Raw genomic sequence first — 19,086 nt, 5'->3', positions numbered from 1 at the left:
CTATGTCCAGTCCCCATGACATTGTTCTGGTGATCATCTTGAGCTTTCTCCTTACCTGGCTTGTCCGGGTGACACTTTGAGAAGGTTGTCTATTGTGGGCTCACTCCTACATGTACCCTAAGGTCCCAGATAGAATTTTCCTAGCCTCCAGCTTATTGTCCTTCTTGGGAGCCCATTGGGGGCCTGCCTGGCACTAGATTGGTGGTCCTCTCAGACTAGCACACTGTTAGAGGGCCCTGTTTCAGGACAGGTGGTCATCTTAGGCTCACTTTTTATAAGGGGAATGTTAGGCTACTAAGGATTCATATGTTCATAGGTAAGAACACTGACCATAAACATAGCTTCTCTCATCTCAGCCACCAACTCATACACATGTGGCACAGAAACCAGATCTGCAATACTGCAAAGGACATGTGGGATATGTTTTAAGTGTAGAGTAGTTTTAAAAAACCAATCTTTGAAGACTTGAAAATTGACAATTGTCTCCTTAAGTTGGAACATGAGAAGGTTGTATGCTGGAAAGCAATAAGAAAAACTGAAGGGGAGAACTTGAGGCTAGACATAATTGTACTAAGCTCTGTACACATTAGAAGTTTAAAAGAATACAATAATAATCATAAATGATGAAAAGTGCATATACAAAATTATTATTTTACAAAGCATTTTCTGTAATGTTTAGTTAAATTTATGTGTCTTATCTGAGCAACACAGTGCTCAATAGTTCCAACATTGATAAAGTAGATACAGACCAGGAGGGAACACACAAGATTCACATGCCTGCACCCTTTCATTTACAATAACATGATTACTGTGATTTATAACATATTCACTATAAAACAAGGCATGACAACTTAAAGAGCAAGAAGAAAGGCATGACAACTTAAAGAGCAAGAAGACAAGACAAAGCTGTCCTTCAAAGTGAGCCTTGGAAATCTATTTTGTTCTGATCTTGCAAATTAATTTGAATGTGGATATATATATATATATATTTATATATATATTATATATATATAAATATTTCAATATATATATATTTGAAAATTAATGATAAACAAATATATCTTAATTTTAAAGACTTGATAAAGACAAAAATACACATAGTTTTGTTTCTCAATAAAAAGTTTATAATTCATGTTAGTTAAAATAATAGAATGAGTTTAATTTAAAGGCAAAAATAAATAGTGCCATGAAGCAAATGGAATGCATACTCTACAAGAAGGCTAGGTATAAGGTTGAAAAATGGCAGCATTATTTAGAGTGGGTACTGAAAGAGACAAGGCAGAAAACAAGTTGTAGGTGATGGTAAATTTTTAATAATTATTTGAGGAGAATGTCTTAGCCTTAGGAAAAGCATTCAAAGTATATAGAGTAAGATTGAGAACTACTTCGAGGAATTTGGAAACATAAATTTAAGAAGAGTAAGCAATATGTGTTAGAGATAAGTTATGAAATCATAAATATTTGAAAATGCAGTTGGGTATGCTGAAAGTCAGTGTATTGAAGAGAAACTCACTTTTATGTTCACATAGAAAAATATTCTTAAGAAACACATGGGATTAAGATGAGTGGTTTATGTTAACAAATTTTTCTATTTTAACAAATTCACACAGACATATTTGACATGTAATATGAAAATACCATCTACTAGAAACAGTTAACTGTATACTATAAGTATTTCCAGATAGAAAAGGCAGTCAACACCAATCAGTTACTTATTTAAACTTTTAAATGCTTTTCCTAAATACTCCACATGTATATTCAATTTTGCATAGTTTTCTAAACATAAAAGATTTTAATATTTAATTATATTTTTAAAAAAGGAGTCAGTATATAATAGTGTTTCATCTGAATCCAGTACTTGATATTTTTAGCATTTGGCTCTCAAAGTCCACAATTATTTCAAGTTTAATAATCTCTGTATAGGCTGCTAGACACAAGCTAAATGTAAGAAACTTTTGAGCCTCTTCCACTGACAACTAAAGATTAAAACACACCTGACTTGAGAGTTTATAATCTTTTTCCTGTGATATTTTCAAGGTAGTCATGGAAATTAGTTCCTCCATTAAGGTTAGCAAAGTACACAGATGGCTGGTTGGTGCTGGCTCCAGATGAAGAGGGATTTCTGAGGTATTATCAAATTTACTGCAGAGAGAAAGTGACAGGAGTGGTCAGAGATGGATGTGATTGACCTGTGAGCATGCTTCAGGAGTAAACAGCACAAGTTCTGAACACATGTAAAAATTTCTGCCCAATTCTGATCATAAACACACGTTATTTTCTCTTATGAGTTATCTGCTTGCCCCAAAGATATTCATTCTACCTACAATTATGTTCCTACTATCTGTAGCAAATATACTAAAAAGTAAACAATTTAAAGCCATTCATGACAGTGTATAGTTATAATCTAAGTGCTGTAAAAGCATAGACAGGCAAATTCCTGGGTGTTGAAAACTAGTCTACTGGTTATATTTTCAGTCACTCTTGGAAAGAAGGAAAAAGAGAAAAGTCAGGAGAAGGTGAGGACAGTGGAATTACATGAAAAATTTATCCCCTGGTTTAGACATGAACAGGGATGCATATACATTCCTATCCATAAACAGACATGTTATGAATATACATAAAATAAATGATTTTATCTTCCATTTTTAGGAATACATATACAAACAGATTAAAATATATAAAATATAAAAGCAACCAACACTACAAAAGAGCAATCATGCTAGGATTTATAATATAACTAGGCAGAGATCATAAAGTATTGTGTCAGTCATTATAATGAATCCATAATGACAGAGTTTGGGAGGTAGTAGGAGAACACCTAAAGATAGCTATGGCCACTGAGAGAGTTAAAGGCCACAGAAAATTATTTGACAAGAGACTATTTCTTTTTTAAAATGACATGTTGAAGGATGATGATGTAGCTCAGAGGTGTAGCACATATATAAAATATACTAGGTCTGACATCAAGCTGTAGCACTGCAAAAGGAAATAAAATTGTTTACAGGAAAAAATGTATACTACAATTTTGCTGAAAGAATAAAGATGTAATACAGATTTAAATAGCATTCAAAAATAAGCAGAATTAAAAAGAGTATAAATTAGCAAATTACATTTTAAATGGGGAATTTCATGTGAGTAGTAGTCATACAGTTGGAAAATGATACTAAAATATTGAAGATAAACACCCCCTAAGCCCTGACTGTCTCCTAAGAGGGCTTCTCCAACTAGGGACACAGGTGAAAACTCTGTCATGACACCCTTGCCTGCTGAAACCCCACAAAGGCCAAACAGACATGGCTTCTTTCCTGCCCTATTAGAGATCCATCTCCTTTCTGGTCTACATATCCATCTGCACTCTTAGATAGACACATCAGCCTCTGACCACACAACTCTGCTTGCTTCTCAGGAGACATGCTATAACCCAGGACATACAACCAACCACCTGCCTTCTGGTAGACTCCAACTCATGACATCCATGCCAGCCAATACCAGAGACAAACAGATGGTGAAAGGCAAGTGTAAGAACATAATCAACAAAAGTCAATGCAAAAAGACATCATCTGAGCCCAGCTCTCATACTACGGCAAGCTCTTTATTTCCTAACACATGTGAAGATTAATATGGTGACATTCAATCCTATCTCAAGAATGAAAGAGTTTTTTAAATAATACATAAATAATTCCATTAAAGAAATACAGGAAAACACAGTCAAAAAGGTAGAAGTCATTGAATAGGAAACAAATAAATGCCTTAAAAATACAGGAAAATACAATCAAGCAGGTTAAATAAATGAACAAAATTATACAAGATCTAAAAATGTAAATAGAAGCAATAAAGAAAACAAATATGTAGGCAAACCTGGAGATGGACAACCTAGAAAAGAGAACAGGGACTACAAACACAAATATCACCAACAGTATACAAGAGATGAAGGAGAGAATCTCAGGCATAAAAAATACCATAGAAGAGATTGATATATGGGTCAATGAACATGTCAAATGTAAAAACTTCCTAACTCAAAACATCAAGGAAATTTGGGACACAATGAAACGACCAAACCTAAGAATAGTAAGACTAGAAGAGGGTCAATATTTCCAGTTCAAAAGGCCAGAAAACATCTTTAATAAAACCATAGAAGACAGCTTCCCTACCCTAAAAAATGAGATGGCCAAAAATGTTCAAGAAACCTACAGAACAACAAATAGATTAGACAAGAAAATAAAAATTTCCATTCCCATAATAATCAAAACGCTAAATACACAGAACAAAGAAATAATATTAAAAGTAGTAAGGGGAAAAAGCCAAGTAACAGATAAAGGCAAACCTATCAGAATTACACCAGACTTCTTAACCGAGATATAAAAAGCCAGAAGGTCTTGGACAAATTTCATGAAGACCTAGAAAACAAAAATGCCAGCCCAGGCAGATCAGTGATCAACTTGAGATCCATCCCACGGGCAGGCACCAATTCCTAACACTCCTAGTGATGCTATGTTGTACTTGTAGACAGGAGCCTAGTATGGTTGCCTTCTGAGAGGCTCTACCCAGCAGTGGACTGAGACAGATACAGATACCCCATCCAAACATTGGAAGGGGTTCAGAGACCTCTATTTATGGCAAGATTGAAGGCTGTCAAGGAGATAACAGCTCCACAGGAAGACCGAGAGTGTGAACTAAGCTGGATCCCTGGGAGCTCCCTGAGTTTTCAACCAACGAGTATACACAAGCTGGTCTGAAGCTCCAGTAACATACGTAGCAGAGAGCTTGAATATTTTGGGCTCAGTTGGAGAGGGTGTGCCTAATTGTGCAAAAACTTGATGCATCAGGGTAAGGAAATGCTGGGGAGGGGGCACCCTCTCAGAGAAATGGAGGGGAATAGGAGGAGGACCACTGTGAGTAGACTCGGGGTGGGAGAGTAGTGCAGCATTTGGATTGTAAATACATATATAATTTTAAATGTAAATATATAATAAAATTTAAATAGACAAACATAGAAACAAACAAACAAAAAAGAACACTAAAGAGTTAAGGACAAGGCTTCATTAGTAAATGACTTGCTTCCCCAACACCATGTAAAGGATGATTGTTTGATCAGCCTTTAATCAGGCTTGATTAAAGCCTGCTTTAGGACTTGAGACAGGAGGACCCACTAGCTTTCATACTGACATGCCTGAATCTGTACACCTTAGATTCAATGAGACATTTGCCTGACATTAACTTATGGGGACACACACATATACATACACAGAGAAAGAGAGAGAGAGAGAGAGAGAGAGAGAGAGAGAGAGAGAGAGAGAGAGAGAGAGAAATGCATATACATAAGCACACACATCAAATATAAAATTTAAAACCTGTATATTTTTAACTTTCCCATTAGAAATATAGTTTACCAGTTTTAATCTTTCATTTATTTGTTTGTGTCTTGTGCCCCCTGAGCCCTAGAGAGACTAAAAAGAGAAATAACTTCCTCAAAGACTGGAAGTCTATTGACTATTGAAAGTGAATAAGAGATGGTAGTTATCACATCTAAAACAGGTCCAAGCAGTAATTGCTGAGATAGTGATGCCAAAATTGAGACATGCAAAAAATAAATCTACAAACAAGCCTAGAGGAGGAAAGTTAGAAAACATGAGACAATTTGTTTTACCTGTGAAGTTGTAAGAAACATTGACAGCTTTTCCTAGAGACATACATACAATCACAAATATATGTTGTGAGAAATAAGGAAGGAATCTGTTTTTATATATATTTTAGACAATTAAAGTATTTAATTAGCCATTTAAATATTTAAAAAAGTAAATAGTGTTAAATATTCAAGGAGGACACAGTAAAATGAAGGACATACGTGTAAACAAAGAAATCAAATCTGCATCAACAGAAAGATTAATATAATATAAATGTATTCTTTTTATATTTTTAAATTTATTCATCTCCTTTTTCATATCTTACTGGCATCTTTATCTTCTTTAGATATAACTGTAGTGGTTTGACTCAAAATGGCCCTTATAGGCCCATAAAGAGTGGCACTAGTAGGAAGTGTGACCTTATTGGAGAAAATGAGCAACTGGGGTTCGACTTTGAGGTTTCAAAAGCTTAAGCCAAGCCCAATGTCACTCTCTCTGTATTTTTCCTGCTGATGCAGATGTAGAACAGATCAAGTTCCAGGATAGCCATGATTAAACATCAAAATCAGAAAAAGAGTGAAAATATATTTGAGTGAGGTGGCCATATTCAAGCTCCAGAAAGCATCAGAATATAAGTTTTAGTCATGTGGTTGTGGATTTAGAGTAGAAAATACAAGGAAAGACTTATGGAATCTTCCTGTGACTAAGGAAAGCCACTTAGGCTAAGTGTATGGAAGGGGTCTTCCTGTATGGAAGCTCAGAGTAGGCATTGGGTGAAACTCTGAAGGTAAAGCCTGAATTGTCTTGGGGACATTAAGGTTTTGGAGATGTCAGAGATACGGGGTATGTGCTGAGAAAAGTTACTAATGGGGAGGGGAACCAAACCAAATGAAGTGTAGTGCTGTAAACTATAGTAAAAGGAGTTAAAGATCTGAAGAACATTTTGACAACAAACATGAAGATGGGGAGTTTAGAGTTTGCCCAGTTGGTGTTGGGTTTTGCTTTGCTCCAGTATTTTATCATTGTGCTCTCTTTACTCCCTTTCAAATGATAATACATAACCTGTGTGATTAAATGTTGAAAGTGTGAGAATCATTTTTCATTTTGAATTTACCAAGGATTACAGTAAAGAAATGTCATGAGTCTTTGAACTTTTAAACAGTGCTGATACTATAATACACTATATTTACTTTTAAGTTGGACTTGATGTATTTTACATTATGATGTGGCTACTAACACATGAATATAAGGGAGTATAGTATAATGATTTGAATTAAATGGTCCCCATAGGCTGAAATGGGGAGGCACTATTAGGTGGTGTGGGCTTGTTGAACAAACTGTGTTACTGGGGGTGACCATTAAGGTTTCAAAAGCTTAAGCCAGACCCACGGTTCCTCTCACTGCCTGCTGCCTCTCTATTGATGCAGATTTAGAACTCTCAGCTATTCTATAGCTATAATTCTGCTTATGTCCCACCATGCTTCCGACCATGACAATAATAGACGAAATCTCTCAAATATAAGCCAGTTCCAGTTAAATGTTTTCATTTATAAGAGTTGCCATGATCACGGTATCTCTTCTCAACAACAGAAACCCTAACAATTCCATTTGCCTTTATACTACTTCAATCCAAGATACTCAAGAAACTAACATAAAATGCTTATGAGTTTGAGATCAGCACAGGCTAAACAGATAACAGTGATAAGACAAACCTGTACACACAGGATAATCTTGTCTCAGAAAAATCTAACAAGAAAATATCAATAAAAACATTACAAGTTCAAAAGTAAGAAGCTACACTTTCCATTATCAATTTTCTTTTTAGAGATGACTTTCATAGATTATAATATAATCTCAAAATTCTTCCAATATTTCCCAAGATTCCCATTTCCCATCCATCAACTTCTTACTCTGTTTCTTCAGAAATCTAAACTAAACTAAATCTAAACTAAAGTTAATTCATGCTGTAGACTTGTGTGTGTGTGTGTTGTCCTGGACCTCTCTGATACCCTTAATATTTCTTCTAAGTTTTCTGTAGAATTATAAAAACTCTCACTAATGTTTGGCTGTATGTCTTTGTATCTGTTTCCTCAGTTGCTGTATGAATCCTCTAAGATGACAGTTATGGTATGTGCATGTCTAAACTTATAGAAGATTGTCATTAATGGTGTCAGTGTGGGCTCTTTCTTTCCAACAGGGTACTCATGGTAAAGTTTAAGGGGAAATCGTGGGAATTGCAAACCAATGATTAGTTTAGCCCGAGACCCATGTCACAAGAATGATTATATTTCTAATCTAAATAGATGCCTATAATTATACAAGAAGATAGCAGAAAACCAAATAGAGAAAAAATCCTTTAATAATATCTACTGCAAATTCAGTTCTACAGAAGATATTAGAAGTAGAACCCCAACACAAGGAGGCTAACTACATGTAAGAAAACAAAGACAATAAATAATTCTACACCAGCAAAATCAACCAAAAGAAAACAAACACACACAAACATACGCACACAATCACACACACACACACACACACACACACACACACACACACACACACAGAGAGAGAGAGAGAGAGAGAGAGAGAGAGAGAGAGAGAGAGAGAGCCACCACCAACATCAAAATAACAGAAATTAACAATCATTGGTCATTAACTAATAGACTCAGTTCCTTCAATTAAAAGACATAGGCTAACAGATTGGATGTAAAAATATAATCCCCCATTCTGCTGCATAGAAGAAACACACTCCAACAACAAAGATAAATATTAAAGCATAGTAAAGGGCTAGAAAAATTTTATAAGCAAAGAGACCCAATAAGCAAGCAATCTAATAAACTATATTTTCAAGCAATGTTAATCAAATGAGTTGTGGAAGAACACTACGTATTTAACAAAGGAAAAAATCCACCAAGATGACATCTCAGTTTAGAACATCTATGCCCCAAATGCAAGGGAATCCATATTCATTAAACATTACTGAAGCTTGAATCACACATCAAATCCCATACATTAATACTGAGAAATTTCAACATTGCACTTCCACCAATGAACAGGTTATTGAGACAGAAATTAAACATAAAATAATGAATTTAATGGTTATAACAGATATCTGCAGAACATTTCACCCAAACACAGAAGAATATGTTTTCAACACCTCAGAAAACCTTCTCTACAATTGACCATATACTTTGCCACAAAGCAAGCCTCAACAATACAGTAAAGTTGAAATAACCCAGTGTATCTTATCAGATCCTAATAGATTAAAGCTGGACTTTAAACAACAGAAACTACAGAAAGCTTACAAATTCATGATAACTGAACAGCTCCTTACTTAATGACCACAAGGCCAGGGGAAAAAAGTAAAAACAGAATTTAAAGTCTTTCTAAAATTCAGTGAAAATGAATGCAGAATGTATTCAAAAGCAAGGAACACTGAAGAAAGAATATCTTGTATACTGTATGGATGTAACACCTGTCAATAAAAAGTCGATTGGCCAATAAGCTTAGAAAGGAAATATAAGGTGGTACATCCAGTAGGGAGATTGAATATTAGGACAGAGAGAAGTTCTTGGGATGAGTCCAGGAACACAGAAGAAGAAAGCATCATGGAAGCTGAGCAGAGTGACCAAGCCCACTCAGTCACTCAGCAAGGTCTCAAGGGAGGTAGTAAGGATTAAAGGAGAAGAAAAAGGACGATTAGACAACACTACAGCATGACTCCAACAAATGCCGAAGCCAGTTTATGTTTTATTTTATCAGTCTGCTTTTATACCATTCTAGTATATGCAAAGAAGAGGGTCAGTTCTTTGTCAAGGACAAACAAGGAGTAAACAAAGTAGTCAGGGAACAAACAAGGTATAAACAACTATTCCAAGGTCACTGTATTCAGAGACTTATCAATATGATGCAAGGAATACATTCTTCAGTTGTATTTTTCTTGTGCTTACTTCTTTTTCCAAGCTCAATGTCAAATATTCTTGTCAATTTCCTATAACAGGCACCAAAAGCTCTCCACCAAAAGCAGAGGTAACCAGCCATGTGGCAGAATTAAAATTAGAACGAATGTGGTATTAAGTTATGAGAAACTCAGAAAATGAACAAAAGCTTATGGCTAAGGTGTTAATGAATATAACTTGAATCTCAAAGTCATTATTCAAGGGTCCTGGGGCCAGGAGGAAAAACATGCATTTTTGCAGAACACAATGAAAGCAATGCTGAAAGTAAAGTTCATGGCATGAAGTGCCTTCATAATAGTTAGTGAAATATTGTACTAGAACTTAAGAGAATACATGTAATTTTTATAACAAAAAGAAGCAAACACACCCAAGACGAGTAGACTGCAGAAAATAATCAAACTCAGGTCTGAAATCAAAGATATTTGTTTGTGTCTTTGAAACAAAGAAAACAATACAAAGAATCAACAAATCCAAGAGTTGGTTCTTTGACAAAATCAACAAGATAGACAAACCTTTAATGAAGCTACTAAAAGGCAGAGTCAGAATATCAGATTTAACACAATCAGAAATGAAGAGGGGAACATAACAGACACTGAGGAAATTCAAGGAATCATTAGTTCTTACTTCAAAAACCTATCTAATACAAAATAGGTAAATGTAAATTAAATGGACTATTTTTTGATAGATACAACTTTATTAAAGTTAAATTAAGATCTGGTAAACAATTAAATAGGCCTATAACCATTAAGAATACAGAAGCAGTCATCAAAACTCCCCTAACTCCAAACAGCCTAGGGATAGACCATTTAGAGCAGTTTTCTAGCAGAATTTCAAAAAGAGATAATACCAATCTCCTCAAATTATTCAATAAAATACAAAATTCAAAGAACATTGCTAAATTAATTTTAGAAGACATAGTAGCCCTGAAAGATGCAACTAAGTTGCAACACAAAGATGCAACTAAGGAAGAGAATCTCATACCAATCTGGGGAGTTCTTTAGAAAGTCATTTAGATTGCTGGGGCAAACATGAAAAAAATGTTTACCTGAAGTCGATACAGGTGAAACACTAAAGCAGATTCTTGAAGGAACATTTAGCTAAGGCAGACACAAGTAAAAGGATGTTCCTCTAAAGCAAAAAATGTGAAAAAGACATATGATGAATTCTTTGCTAATGACATGCATGTATTGGTCTGCCTCACATTTTGTAGTTGAGCTGCCTTTTCTGGAACTCTACAGAGAGAAACACCAAAATACTTCTGATGTTTTGTTGCAGTTTCTTGCCACTTCCTCAGAATCAGGCTGATTGAGTAATGTCAACTGAGACAGACACATGTGCTGGGGCAAAACCCATGGAAAACACATGATGTTTGGAGGAAGTATAAAAAAGAACTTGACTGACCATAATGGAGGCTTGCTGGTCAAGATAGCTGTCCAATGCTTGTTGGTCTCAAGTATTCCTTGATCTTAGCTTCTCTTAGAGAGGCACAGCCAAGAACTACTCCTGGTATTCTTGCTAGTCCGAATTCCTCCTGCTGAGGCCTGGCTGTCTCTGCTAGGTAGTGCTACCAATGGATCTAGCTGCTACTTCTGATCTCTGACCTGTAAACTGAATTGCTGATTTCCAGACAACAGGGACATTTCTTTCTTTCTTTCTTTCTTTCTTTCTTTCTTTCTTTCTTTCTTTCTTTCTTTCTTTCTTTCTTTCTTTCCTTTTGGTTTGTTTTATAATTTTTATTGGATATTTTATTTACAATTCAGATGCAATCCCTTTCTCCATTTCCCCAACCCCTCACCCAGGAACCTCTATCCCATCCCCCCTCCTCCTGCTTCTATGAGGATATGCCCCCACCCACCCACCCACTCCCACCTCCCCACCCACGATTTCCCCTGAACTTGGGGTTCCAGCGTTCACTGGACCAAGGACTTCCTCACCCACCTATGCCGGACAATGTCATCCTCCCCTACATATACAGCTGGAGCCATGGGTCCCATGCTTCAGGACCAGAGGGCCAGTGCGGAGACCAATTCATCTCAGGAAATGGGGTATGGCCCGAAAGGTGGCCGCCCTCTCGACCATCATGCTGATCTCATGTTCATGTGGAACCTGGTGCTAAATGACTCATAGACGACCTGCTTCTTGGTCAGGGTTTCATACATAACAGAGCAGCTCCCTTGCTGTGATCTATTGAAAGTAAAGAATCATTTCTAAACAGGTCCACTTCCTTCTTATCCTTGCTTCTACACTACCTCTGGTGGGTCTGAGCTAGAAGGGTCATTAAATCATTTGAGAACCACCATTAAAAGTAGGATTTGGAGGAATGATTGCAAGCTGGTACAACCACTCTGGAAATCAGTCTGGCAGTTCCTCACAAAATTGGACATAGCATTACCTGAGGACCCAGCTATACCACTCCTGGGCATATACCCAGAAGATGCTCCAGCATATAACAAGGACTCATGCTCAACTCTGTTCATAGCTGCATTATTTATAACAGCCAGAAGTTGGAAAGAACACAGATGTCCTTCCACAGAGGAATGGATGCAGAAAATGTGGTACATTTAGACAATGGAATATTACTCAGCTATTAAAAACAATGAATTTGAGAAATTCTTAGGTAAATGGATTTCCATCAGAATGATGGAAAATATCATTCTGAATGAGGTAACCCAATCACAAAATTACACACAAGGTCTGTACTCACTGATAATTGGATATTAGCTCAAAAGCTTGCAATATCCAAGATACAACTCACAGACGACATGAACAAGGAAGACCAAAGTGTGGGTGCTTTGGACCTTCTTTGAAGGGGTAACAAAATACTCAAGGGAGCAAATATGGAAGCAAAGTGTGGGACAGAAACTGAGGGAGGGGCCATCTGGAGAGTATTCCACCTGGGTATCCATCCCATGTTCAGTCACCAAAGTAGACTCTGATGTGGATGTCAAGAAGTGCATGCTGACAGAAACCTGATATAGCTGTCTCCTTAGAGGTCTGCAAGAGTCTGACATATTCAGAGATGGATGCTCACAGCTAACCATTGAACTGATCAAGGGGTTCCCAATGGAGAAGTTAGGGGGAAGACTGAAAGAGCTGAATGGGTTTGTGGGCCCATGAGAAGAGCAACAATACTAACCAACCAGAGCTCCCAGAGTCTAAACCAGAAGCCTGGGAGCACATAGGGAGGGACCCATGGCTCCAGCTGTATATGTAGGGGAGGATTCCTTCGTGGGCATAGGTGGGTGAGGAAGTCCTTGGTCCAGTGAAGGTTGGATGCCCCAGTGTGAGGAAAATCATGGCTGAGGAGGTGAGAGTGTGTATGTATGGTGGGGCATATCCTCATAGAAGCAGGAGAAGGGGGGATGGGATAGGGGGTTCCTGTGTGGGGTGGGAGAGGGAAGGGGATCACATCTGAAATGTGAATGAAATATTCAATAAAAAAGTAGGATTTGAAAAATTAACATTAAAACAATATCATTTATTAATATGGATGCAAAAATGCTCAATGAAATACTTGCAAATTAAATCCGAGAAAGCATCAAAAACATCATCCATAAAAAAAAATAAAAAACAAAAAAAACATCATCCATTATGATTAAGTCGGCTTCATATCAGGGATGCAGATCTTATTCAACATATAAAAATACGTCAATGTAATCCACCATGTAAACAACTGAAAGAAAAACAAACAACTACAAGATTATCTCATTAGATGCTGATAAGGGTCTTGGAAAATTCAGGAATGAAGGGTACATACACATACACAATAAAAGCAACATACAATAAGTCAATAAACAACATAAAATTAAATGGAGAGAGTACACTAACTTGTCTAAATGTATTAAAGACCTAAACATAAAAGCTGATACACTAAATCTGGTAGAAGAGAAAGTGGGGAATGCTATTGAATGCAATGTCACAGAAGAACACTTTCTGAACAGAACACTAACAGGTAAGTCACTAAGATCAACAACTAATAAATGGGTGCTCATGAAAGTGAAAAGCTTCTGTAAGACAAGTGATACCATCCAAAGGACAAAATGGCAGCATACAAAAATGGGAAAAGCTCAGCACCAACCCTACAACAAACAAGGCTGATATCTGAAATGTATAGGAACTCAAAAAACTAGACATCCAGAAACCAAATAATCCAATTAAAAATGAGGTACAAATCTAAACAGAGAATTCTCAACAGAGGGATATCTAATGGGAGAGAAGCCCTTAAAGAAATGTTCTACATCCTTAGTTACCAGGGAAATGCAAAACAAAACAACTATGAGGTGCAGGTCAATTTTCTATTACGTTAATGTGTTTTGTTCTCCACCTCCCCAAAGTAAACCCATTGTTTCTGTTTACATTTCCCTTATTATTTCCTGGTAGTATCTTCCTGTATTTGCACTGTGTGGGAGACTTTTATGAAAGAGGATTGACTCAGGAGGCAAAATCAGCTTCTAGGTTAAAACATTTCAGAAAAACCAGCAAAGATATGAAGTAATGTAAGAAAATTGCAAAGGAGTGTTCTTTAATTCCCTTCATCGTCTACACATTTCACTACATCTCAAATCACCCCTGTAACTATTTATTTCTGGGAAGGTTATACAATTTGATAGGCAAAGTCAGAATATTTAAACACTATTTTTCTTTTCTTTTTTTTTTTGGCTTTATTTTTGTTTGTACATCCTGAAATAGATGTTTTGTAAATTACTTATGTGTTTTGTGGCTTTCAGGTATGTGACTAAACAAATTCATTTATTTCACAAATATTCCATTTGAGCTAGAACCACTTGCTAAAATATCTTTCTCTCTACTTAAATGTCATTACTACTTTTCAACAATTATTGGACTGACCACTGTGTTGGTCTACATCCACATCTCTGATTTTGCTCAATTAAACTGCATCTGTTCTTTTGACAAATCACACTCTTTTGACTAATAAAATTTGATGGAGACTGATATACTATTATAAAGTGAATCATTCAAGTGCATTCTTTCTTGATATTATGTTTGCTAATGTATATAAACTTGTAATTTCCTAATTCTGAGATATTGATGAAGACTTAATTAAATAGTTAAATTTGAAAGAATTAAATATGTCTGACATCCATTTATGTTGAATATTCTTTGTAATTATTCAGATTAACTTTGAGGTTATTTGTTAGCATTTTATATTTGCTTTCTAATTTGCACTAAGTCAAATAAAAATTATATGTAAATGTTTTACTTTTGATACTATTAAACTGGTATTGTTATTTTAATAAAATATCAAAATTCACAATGCTGATAAACAGAGGATAATATTTATGTTATTATTAGATAGAAAGTATATTAAAAGGTACCTAGATAACACAAGCAAGAATATTGTTCATAAAACATTATTTGTTCTACTTGGCATACCCGCAAGCTACTCAACTGTCCTAGATTGCATCTCTTAACTTTTTGTGTTTGGTGAGATGCAGAAAGAGAAATATAAGGACAAACTGCCTTCACCCTGTCTTATGGTATTTATTGTTATGATGAAACACTATGAACAAAATGCAAGTTGGGTAGAAAAGTAATATATTTGGTTGACACTATCACATCAGAGTTCATCACTGAGGGGAGTCAGGACAGGAGATTAAACTCAAAATTAAATCAAACCTCAAACACAAACTGGGCAGAAACCTGGAGGCAGGAGCTAATTCAGAGGACATGGATGGGTGATGTTTACTGTTTTGTATGCCATGGCCTGCTCAGAGGGAGTCCCAAACCTAGGAATAGCAGAGGCCACAATGGGATGGAGTCTTTCACATTAATATCCAATTAAGAAAAGGCCCTAGAGCTGAATCTTGTGGAGCAACTTTTCTACTTGATGTTCTCTCCATCAGATTTTTTAGCTCATGACAAGTTGAGATAAAAATATCCAGTACCAACAATTACCGGTGCAGATTGAGGCTCATGCAACTAGACAGAGGCTCCAGTTGATACTCTCTGGAGAAAAAGAAACCACAGGTGGCTCAGAAAGCTGGGATAGAACCAGATGGGTCTGGCAAAGAAAGTCAATGAAATGATTTCTCATGCGGTTCTGCTATATTTGTACATTGGTGTCTAACCCAGTTGTCATCAGACGGGCTTCATCCAGCAACTGATGGGCATAATATGAGGGAATCTAGCGGAAGAGGGGGAAGAACTGTAGGAGCCAGAAGGTTCAAAGACAGCACAGGAAAATCCAGAGTCAACTAATCTGTGTTGTTTGTCTTTTGCTACTTTGTAGGTTCTTTTTTTTTTTTTTTTCCCATACTCCTCTAACCTTTTTACACTCATTTAACTCCTTAACATTAGATAGGAGAGAAAAAAAAAAAAAGGATAAAAGGGCAGGGCAGAGACCTTACTGTTAGACTAGTTCCTGTCAATTACAGGCATTGAGTTCCATGGGGGCAAGTTTTATCTTTACTTTCTTTGTATTGCTGTTTCTTCTTGTCACATGACTACTTAACAAACCATGACTAACAAGAACTAACAAATTACCATCAAAAGACCCAAAAGCAACAACCAACCAACCAACAACCCAGCCCATCTCTTGGGGCCCTCTGAAATGTCCCTAGAATTCCAAATATCACATAGTTGCAAAAATTATCTGCAGCTTGCAAAATACACTCGTATTGGAGCGTTTGGCAAATCACAGTCAGCTGCTGTAGACAATCTGAAGCAGCCCCACACATGGATTAAAATGAAAATGTATTATTATAGTATTTCTGTGTTTTTTAAAGAAGCTAAAATTCTCAGTACAAAGCTGGGCTCATAGGGGCTCATTATGACTTAGACAATCAGAGAGAATTATGTGTCTTATCTACACCCCCTGTGTATACTTTAAAGATATGCAGCTTTACGTTCTTGTGGGACTTCTAACAGAGGGATCAGGGGCTGTTTATGACACTTTTGCTTGTTTTTAGGAATTTTGTTGTCCTCTGGGGTTGCTTTCTTCAGCCTTAATTTGAGGGTAGATGTCTAATATTATCTCAAGTTGATAAGACATGTTTGGTTACTATCCCTGGGAAGTCTGTCATTTTTCTCAAATGAAAGAGAGGAGCAGTGGGTGGAGAAGGAAAAAAAAGAAAGGTGATGGAGGAGATAGTGTGTAGAACAAGGGGGTAGACAATGTAGTCTAAAAGTAATATATGATAGAATAAATTAACAAAAAAACCTGTCCAGCACACATACAATTGTTTTATTCTTCTATAACCATACTTTCTTCCAACCTCAAATTCTGACAGAAGCCATTATTCTTCTCTGTTGTGATATAAATCATTAGGTCAGAAGGAGGACCATGATAGAGAAAGAAAAAACTTAAGCATAGAGAAAACCTTATGGTGGATCCTCACTAAAATTTAAATGTGTGATCCAAGAAGTATACCATTAGGTAATAGTAAATGACATAAAATGAAAATATTCCCAGAATGCATTTATTGAGGTTGTTATATCCAAATATAGATCTTTGTTATATCCAAAATATAGAAAAACATTGAAAGATCTATCATATGTAAACAACCTGCTTTTAAAATAGGAAAAAAACCCAAAAATTATCTAAGAAGATAGACAATTAGAAACTGAGAATTTGAGGAAATAATTAACATTTGTGAACTTAAATAATTTTAAATAAAATAGGGAAATAAGACTATATATAAGTGAAAAAATTAAAAGACAGGATAAAAGAAGACCCACAGTAACCATGTATCTATTTATCTATCATCTACCTATCTAATCTTCATGTAAATAAGTGTGTCTGTCTGAGTATGTACATGTTTCTTACAGAAACCCATGGAGACTAGAAGAGGTGTCAGATCCCCTGGAACTGGAATTGCAGAGATTACAAGCCACCATGTCAGTACTGAAATTCAAGCCTGGTTGTTCTGAAAGAACTGTAGGAACTCTTTATCTCCAAGATATTTCTGCAGTCTCAAATGTATTGTCTTGAACTCTTGAACTCTTGACAGTGAATATGAATAGAGTACAACAAGATGTTGGCAATATAACAAAATTTAATAAACTCAATTTATATTTACTATAGTCACACCATGTGAGCACATGGAATTGAACATAGACTCATGCAATATGGTTCTCAAAACACTATCAGAAATACCTCACATTACATTGTAAATTATTGTATGCTATGACTTGTATTATTTTAACTCTACATACTAAATTTTCTATTCAATCTGCATTGATTCAATATATCTTTGGATTGTATTGTCTTAGGATGCTTAATTTAAAATATTCTTTCATTGTTGAATTTCATTTAAAATGTTAAGTGTACTTTGATTAAAGTTAGGAGAAAGCTTTCAACAGTATCTAAAGTATCTCTCCATACAATTCTGTCATTTGATGTATATACTTTAAAGCAGAATTTCAGTACTGGTAATTATATAATCAATGTTTCTAAGTCTGAATCCAATCCCTGTGGCTAACACCAGGAAAGCAGAGAACTAACTCATATAAATTATTCTTTGCCCTCCAAATATGTCCCTTGGCCTATGTATCATACCCAAATACAAAACATAAAGTGATGTAAATGCTGCAAAAATAAAAAAATACAATTTTTAAAAGCAGGGATAGGGGTATTCTGATGGCTATGAGTATTTAGCGCTCTTGCAGAGGATCAGAGTTTGTGTCCTAGCACCCAGGTCAGGAGGATCAAAACTGTGTGTAACATGAATATCCAGATGCTGTCTGAGAACCCAACAAATTCAGAACACACACACACACACACAAAACCATAGACACACAGAGATGCATATATATATATATATATGATTTTTAAAAATATGCCATCAGCAATGAAAATTTATGATTGAAATTTAATATTTCATGGAAAATAAACATTTCATGTATCACACTATTAAGCCAATTTACATTGCTTTTATTCATAAAGTTATACATTTACATATGTTCTAATTGTTTTAATTTTTATTATCTGTAAATATTTACTTTGTATATGCATTTTACAGGCTTTTATATAAAAATTCACACATAATTTTTCAAATGTGGAGTAGTATTGCTGATAAGATTTCAGCAGCACTCTTTAGAATACAGTGAGGTGGCAATTTACTATCTTACATAAAATATAAGTATACTATTAAGATATCATAGTCTTTCCTATTATTTGTGCACATGATGTACACAGATATCTCTTCATGTTCCTAACATTGTTTGTAACTGTTCCAAATTGGAAGTAACCAAAATGTCCTTCAGTAAGTGAATAGATAAACAAACTCTGATATATCCTTAGAATTGATTGTATTAAACAATAAAATTTAATGAGCTCTGAAGAACAAGTGACATGTGTCTTAAATGCAGTTGATATGTGAAAAGAGACAATCTCAGCAGTCCACATACCATTTAAATCCAAATTATCAATATTCTGTAAAAGGTAAAGGAACAGATAACAGTGTTTGCCAACATGTGATGGAAAGGGAAAGTTGGATAGAAGAAACATAGACAGGATTTAGACACACAAAATACTCCTTTGT

The 19,086-nt window shown here is 35.6% G+C and overlaps 1 long non-coding RNA gene and 1 other non-coding gene across 4 annotated transcripts in view; one reads left to right on the top strand and one right to left on the bottom strand.

The window, feature by feature from the left end:
* Positions 1-18,700, top strand: part of LOC143441975 (uncharacterized) — a 74,374-nt gene extending 55,674 nt beyond the window's left edge. For all 3 annotated transcript variants that reach the window (XR_013109792.1, XR_013109798.1, XR_013109797.1), the window contains one exon: positions 17,372-18,700. This is a non-coding gene — a long non-coding RNA (uncharacterized LOC143441975). The remainder of the gene's footprint in view (positions 1-17,371) is intronic.
* LOC117708026 (small nucleolar RNA SNORA17) lies at positions 283-413 on the bottom strand. The gene has a single exon (XR_004606758.1). It is a non-coding gene; the product is annotated as a small nucleolar RNA SNORA17 (small nucleolar RNA).
* Positions 18,701-19,086: the final 386 nt, after the last annotated feature.

This window comes from Arvicanthis niloticus, chromosome 4 (assembly GCF_011762505.2).
Source record: "Arvicanthis niloticus isolate mArvNil1 chromosome 4, mArvNil1.pat.X, whole genome shotgun sequence".
Classification (NCBI taxonomy): domain Eukaryota; kingdom Metazoa; phylum Chordata; class Mammalia; order Rodentia; family Muridae; genus Arvicanthis; species Arvicanthis niloticus.
This window is presented reverse-complemented; position numbering and strand designations above follow the sequence as displayed.